Here is a 5,832-nt window from a genome sequence, read left to right on the forward strand (position 1 = left end):
GGTGCCCGGGGGGGCGGGAGGTTGGAGCCACTTTGTTTCCCCGTGGTGGAGCCTCAGCAGTTTCCGTGCTACAAGGAAAGTTTTATTTCTTGCCTCCATAAAGGAAAGACCAATTGGAACCCTGGAAATCACACAGCCCATAAATATGATAGAACCTGGCAAGATGAACTCCCCGCCTAAAAGCCTAACACATGCATAGCAAAAAAAAAAAAAAAAAAAAAAAAAAAAGAGAGGGAAACGGAGACAGAGACAGAGAAAGAAAAGTAATCAAAGACAGAAAACGACCTACAAGAAATTACACTTTTCATTGAAAGTGTTCGTGGGGCTTCATTTGGAAAACGGAGTCAAGTCTCTGTGTGTATTGACCGTGAGGTAAAATGGTTGAGATATTTACATGAACAAAACTTTCCACCTACCGCTTTTGGCGCAATGAGCGCTAGGAATATTCCAGACTATTAAAACATATTTCCAGAGCTCAATCCTCCTCAGAAACGTGGTCGTTTTCTTGAGATTTGCAGTTTAGTGAACATTTCCCTCGCCTGTGATGCGGGCGGGTTTTGGAGTTGAAAGACCCCAGCAAAGTTCATCATCCCGGGGTCGGGATTGAGCGGATTTCCCCCAGCTTTCCTCTGCCCCCCCTTCCCCCAATCCTCCAAGCATAACCTGCGTTATATTTTAAACAAAACAGGATTTAGAAGCGCAGCTCCTTTCCTGTGTGTCTGCGCCAGTTAGCAGCAGCAGGCGACTAGGTACCGCAAGCGAGAGAAAAACTAACGCTAAAACGAGCAACAAGTTAATTCGGCAAAAGTAAACTTTTCTGGCTGCCTTTGGAAGAGTCCGGTCTGGCCAGGATTGCCGGCTCCATGCCTGCCGTGGCACCCCAATTGTAAGAGTGCTACAGAGTGCATTTTTTTCCTTCCCCTTTTTAAAATAAATGCCTATTTTGTCCTAATGGAAGCCTTTGGAAAATGGATGTAGAAAAGATACTGTCGTGGAAATAGTGAAAAGAAAGTGTTTACCGTATTTAGTATTCATTTACTTATAGTGGGAAATGATTAGGTATGTACTAATATAACCGTGGAGACCAACTGCCTAATTAGCATTTACAAATTAAAATGTTAAACATAAAGACATATTCCGTATACAGTCTGCTATATGTAAAACACATTCGTGCATAATACAGCAGTCAGCTGCAAACGTGAAGTTGACTGGCTTCCAGATATGTAGCGTTCTTGGCTAATGCGATCTGCTCTGGGTTTTTCAAGCTTACCCACACTGTAGTTCATAGTTCTTATGACCACGTTGATAGCTGCACTAGGGATATTACACTAACCAATCTGGAGAAAACAGGAAAATACACAGATTACTTTTAAAGGCTGACGATAATAACGATAAACACAATAGGCAGGCGGATCATTTATCCATACCTTTTATTCTGAAGGCTTCACTCAGAGCCTTATTTATTGTTTTGAGCATAACAAAGCATTTCGGGTTCTGTAATAAATTAGAACAATAATACAGAACTGCACATGCAAAGCAAGATTCCTTTATTTCCCAGCTGCATAATTTTGATATTACCCAACGTGTCTTGCTCAGGGTTCACCTCACATGGACTGTAATGAGAGTTGCCAAATGAATGGAACAATCTATCTGTTGACTTGAGCTCAACGTAGACACATTACATATGAGGGAAACCTAATGCTCCCACCGATGTTAAAATCAGAGGGATACATAGTTTCAATCCAGGCCCTTGAACATGTAGATTTTTATTAATAAGAATAATTGTGCATGTAGCGACATTAAAAGGGGATTTACAAGTTGGAGTCTTTCAAAAGAGACTGTGAAAACCTTAGCCCTGCTTTTATTAGACATGATATCATTCCGATTTGCGTGCTTGCCATCTCAATGGCGTTTCACATGTGATAAAAAAAAATCCATATGCATTACATAGATTTTCTTTTACACGCATAAGGACTGGAAGTCTTTTAGTGGATATGAGGGTGAATAATTGTGATACACCAGAAAACAGTTCGTGCAGTTTGGCAGCTCTGGTTATTATTATTAGATTTTTTGACATTTGAACTTGTCTATTGTCTGAGGAGCTCAGTGCAGATTGCAGTAGGTCAACCTTAAGGCTGCTCTTTTTGGCATTGCACACAAACATGCACACGCTGTCTGTTCTCCTTGTGTGAATACAGCAGCTAGAGTTTTATCGTGCTTTTTTTTTTTTTTAATGCACATCTATTTATATTTATCTAATCCTCTTGGGGTTTTCACGCTCCTGTGATTAGTTTGTACGTGCCTTCATTTTACACCCATTCCTCCAATCTATACATTTGCCTGATGTTGGATACTTTTAAGTACTCAGTCGCTTTTACAGCAGTATAATTCCAGCATCACGACGCTTGATAAAAGGGACTTCAGTAGCCCTGGGATTAAATGACATATTTCCCCGCAGCTTCGCTCAAGTCCATCATGACTCCTACAGTCAAAAGTTAAAGTTATTCATCATCTCCTTGCATTTATTCCCTCCTCCCCTCTCTAAATTCAGCCCCACCACCCGACTTCTGAAACAATTTCTTGCTGCCTGCCAGGAGTTAGGGGGGCAGCAGTGCGGGGCGGCAGGAGCCACTTCTGAGAAGGAAAACGCGAAAATAGGGATGGATCCCCCCCGGGGTGGGAGGGAGAAGAGGAGCAGGAAAACTGGATCAAACCCGATAGGAAAGTCAGTTTGCACTGGGAAAATCTAGAGATTGCCTCTAAATAACTTTTCCCTGGAGTGATTTGTGCGTCTTGCTTTCCTCTGTAGTTTGGTTGGTGTTTTAAGTTGAGGCTCTTTCCTCATCTGCCGGGCTGAAGGCACTCGGTCCGAACAACAGCCCATCTCTTCTTGTAGCAGTCTGTCATTTAAATATGTATCTGTATAGGTATGCATACATCCAGGCGTATACGTCTGGATTTGTTCCCCCCTTCACTTCCCTCTTCCCTCTTTAACAAGAGCCTGATAACGCGTTTAAGGCTTGTTATTTGAACTCTGATCAGCATGCAGAAATGTAATTGCAACGTTTTTCATCAGGAAAGAAAAGAAAGGGAAAAGGGGGAGGAAATCCCCCCCGCTCCCCTTCACACCCTTACACACGCAGACACCCAGTGCTCTGTAATCGCTGAGTCACCGTATTGGGGGTCAGTGGGTAAACATGAAGGAGAGAGCAGCAGCTTATTGAAAACCCTGGCGCAAACCGCATCCCTCCTTATCTCCAGACTGTAGATCCCTCCCCTCCTTCTTCCGCTGGATTTATTACTCCGGACTTGGGAAAGGGTGGCCCGAGTGCTGCCAGAGCCCTTTCTGTGACACTGTATGTCCTCCCCAGGCGCAGTGGGACCCGCTTTGTTCCGGCAGGGTGGAAGGAAGAAATTCAACATTAAACTGCTATTTGGGCTGCCGGGAATGGGCATTGTTTTGTGAGCGAGAGGGGAGAAGGAGGAATGGGAGGAACAACGGCCAGTTCACCTAGGGATATAAAGAAAGCTTTCCCTTTCTCTGGGGCTGGGCTCTGATCTGGGCATATTTACTTCTGTTTAAATGCTATTGTTCCTGCCAGCCTTTGACACAAACAGAAGGGGGGGGAGACATGGGGGGGGAGGTGGTTGTGGTGGCTGGAACAAAGATGCTCAAACCCCAGCAACCCTCAAGGCAGAGGAATACTTCTTTTTTTCCCCTTAGAAATGTATGTGACAAGTCTTTCTCTTTGACGTTGTTTTCTGGGTCCCCCCACTCTCCCTGTGAGCTGAGCAGAGTGCCTGGCTGTGATTCACTTACCAGGGCCCGTTTAGAGAGGTACATGTCCCCCCAGTAGATGCCAGGGAGCCTTGGAGGGACAGCTTCTCCAGCCCCCTGGGTCTGAAGGAGAAGAAATCGGTTTGTGGCAAGCCCTGGAGTGGGAAACAAAGAGGCAGAAATGTTGGGAGCCTAAGGAGGGCCTGGAACACAGAGAAGCATTGAGCTTCCCAAAGATGCTTCAGCTTCTCAGCAGGGGACAGGGCAGAATCCTTTTTGGGCCGTCTCTATGCATTTGAGGGCTGGACTGTACAGCCCACATTGAATCAGAGTCATTGTGTGTAAATGAATAAGTGCACATTGTTTTGAGATGCTGCTATTGTATTTGGGGTTGGGGGAGGAGAAGGTTATATTTTGTGCCTGTGTGTGCATGTGGGTCTATGTGCTTGTGGAAGGTGAGTGCAGATTGCAATAGTTGCTGCTCTATTTTTGTTTGTCAAACAGGGCCCTTCTCTTGGGAGAGGGGCATGTGGCGGATCCCAGCCCAGGATTACATTAATCAAAGCATTATTTCCCCAGGGATGTGCAGCACAAATGATAGTAAATCCTAATAAAATTGGATCGCTGAGAAATTGAACGCTTAAAGTAATCTGCTCTGCCTGATAAAAACTTCAAATTTATAAGATATTATGCATCCCCACCCCCAAACACCTTAGGTATCATCACTATGTGTGTATTATACAACTATCTGTAGGAGAGAAATCACTGCTCAGTTTAACAGGCCCATCACTATTGAATATATACATAGATATAAATGTGTTTGTATGAGCATGCACACACATATTGCCCGCACACACATATTGCCCACACACACATGCGCAGAGTCATAAAAGAAGCTAAAATATTTATGCACATAACAATAATGACTATGGTCAATATTGTCAGGACTTTACAAGCAACACCTTTGCTGTGGCAGGTGCTGTGGAAGGCTTGGACAAGGCTGTACATGGTTGTGTACCAGCACTATAATCTGGCCTGGGGACTTAATTCTCTCTTGCTTTTTACTGATACTCATTATGGACCTCCATGATGGCACCTGTGGTCTCAAGCCACTGAGCAGCTTTGCTTTTTAACCATGGGATCACAGGGGTGGTATGAAAATAATTTAAACAAATTTAAAAATATGTGAACACGAGTATTTGAAGCTGAATTTAGAAAGCTTTTGGGGGGATGAGCTTCAGAAGGAAACTGTGTTGGACTGGATGGGAAGAGTTGAAAGAGGGAAAGGTATTCCCAGGCCAGTTATTAAGTCTCAGACATGCAGCATACTGTGCCCACAGTCTTTCAGTACAGGGCCAGGCCATCGCCTTGCTGGGCCAGAAAACATCAGGGTAGCTGCTGGCCACTTGCTAGCTTCAGACCCTCAGTCTCTGCTACTTCCTCTCTGCAGAAAGAAAGTTTATTTTTAATTGCTGCCACAGGACATAACAATAGGCTCAAAGAGATCCACTGTCCAGCAGAAAATTTGCTTTTCCCCACCCCTCCCCTCCCCCCCAAGATCGCTGTTCTTCCATATGTGTAAGGGGCAGAAGGCATTTCCACTCACCCAGCTGAAACTCTTTGAAAGGCTGTGAGCCTCCCCGGCGTTATAAATGCCGATCATTCCTCCTACCCTCGCCGTCCCGGGACCCTGTTACCCCCGCGGGAGCTGGCCCTGCCTCGGGCCCTTGTTCGTGACCCGTCCTGCCTACTGCTTTGCGGCCGACGAGTCCCGTAGTTTTCTCCCTGCCCCTGTCTTTTCTGGCATCGCTAGGCAGACCGAAGGCGGCTTATCGCTTTTCCCAGCGTGGGGTTTTCCTTCCCCGTCCTGGCCCCGGGGGCTTGCGGAGAAGGGCAGGCGGAGGTGGTTCCGACCCCGCAGCGCCCCGCACCCTGCCCTGGCCTGCGGGTATCTGTCCTCCCTGCCCGCAGACAGGGAAGCGGCGGAGGGGAGCCGAGCCGTCTCCCAGCCCCGAAATGACGCAGACCCTGTTCCAGCATCGTCTCCCGTTTGG

At 46.1% G+C, this 5,832-nt stretch overlaps 2 long non-coding RNA genes across 3 annotated transcripts in view; one reads left to right on the plus strand and one right to left on the minus strand.

Moving 5' to 3' along the window:
• Positions 1–5,832, plus strand: part of LOC102039466 — a 39,168-nt gene that overhangs the window by 2,684 nt on the left and 30,652 nt on the right. The gene's annotated exons all lie outside the window — the stretch shown is intronic.
• Positions 1,414–5,564, minus strand: LOC115947786. 2 transcript variants are annotated; one of them, XR_004081644.1, is made up of 3 exons: positions 5,385–5,564; positions 3,821–3,933; positions 1,414–2,482 (listed from the first exon to the last, which is right to left on the minus strand). It is a non-coding gene; the product is annotated as an uncharacterized LOC115947786 (long non-coding RNA). The 2 variants fall into 2 exon arrangements; XR_004081645.1 differs by lacking the exons at positions 1,414–2,482; positions 5,385–5,564 and adding exons at positions 2,696–2,900; positions 5,108–5,218.

Source organism: Geospiza fortis, unplaced genomic scaffold (genome assembly GCF_000277835.1).
Source record: "Geospiza fortis unplaced genomic scaffold, GeoFor_1.0 scaffold192, whole genome shotgun sequence".
In the NCBI taxonomy this organism is placed as follows: domain Eukaryota; kingdom Metazoa; phylum Chordata; class Aves; order Passeriformes; family Thraupidae; genus Geospiza; species Geospiza fortis.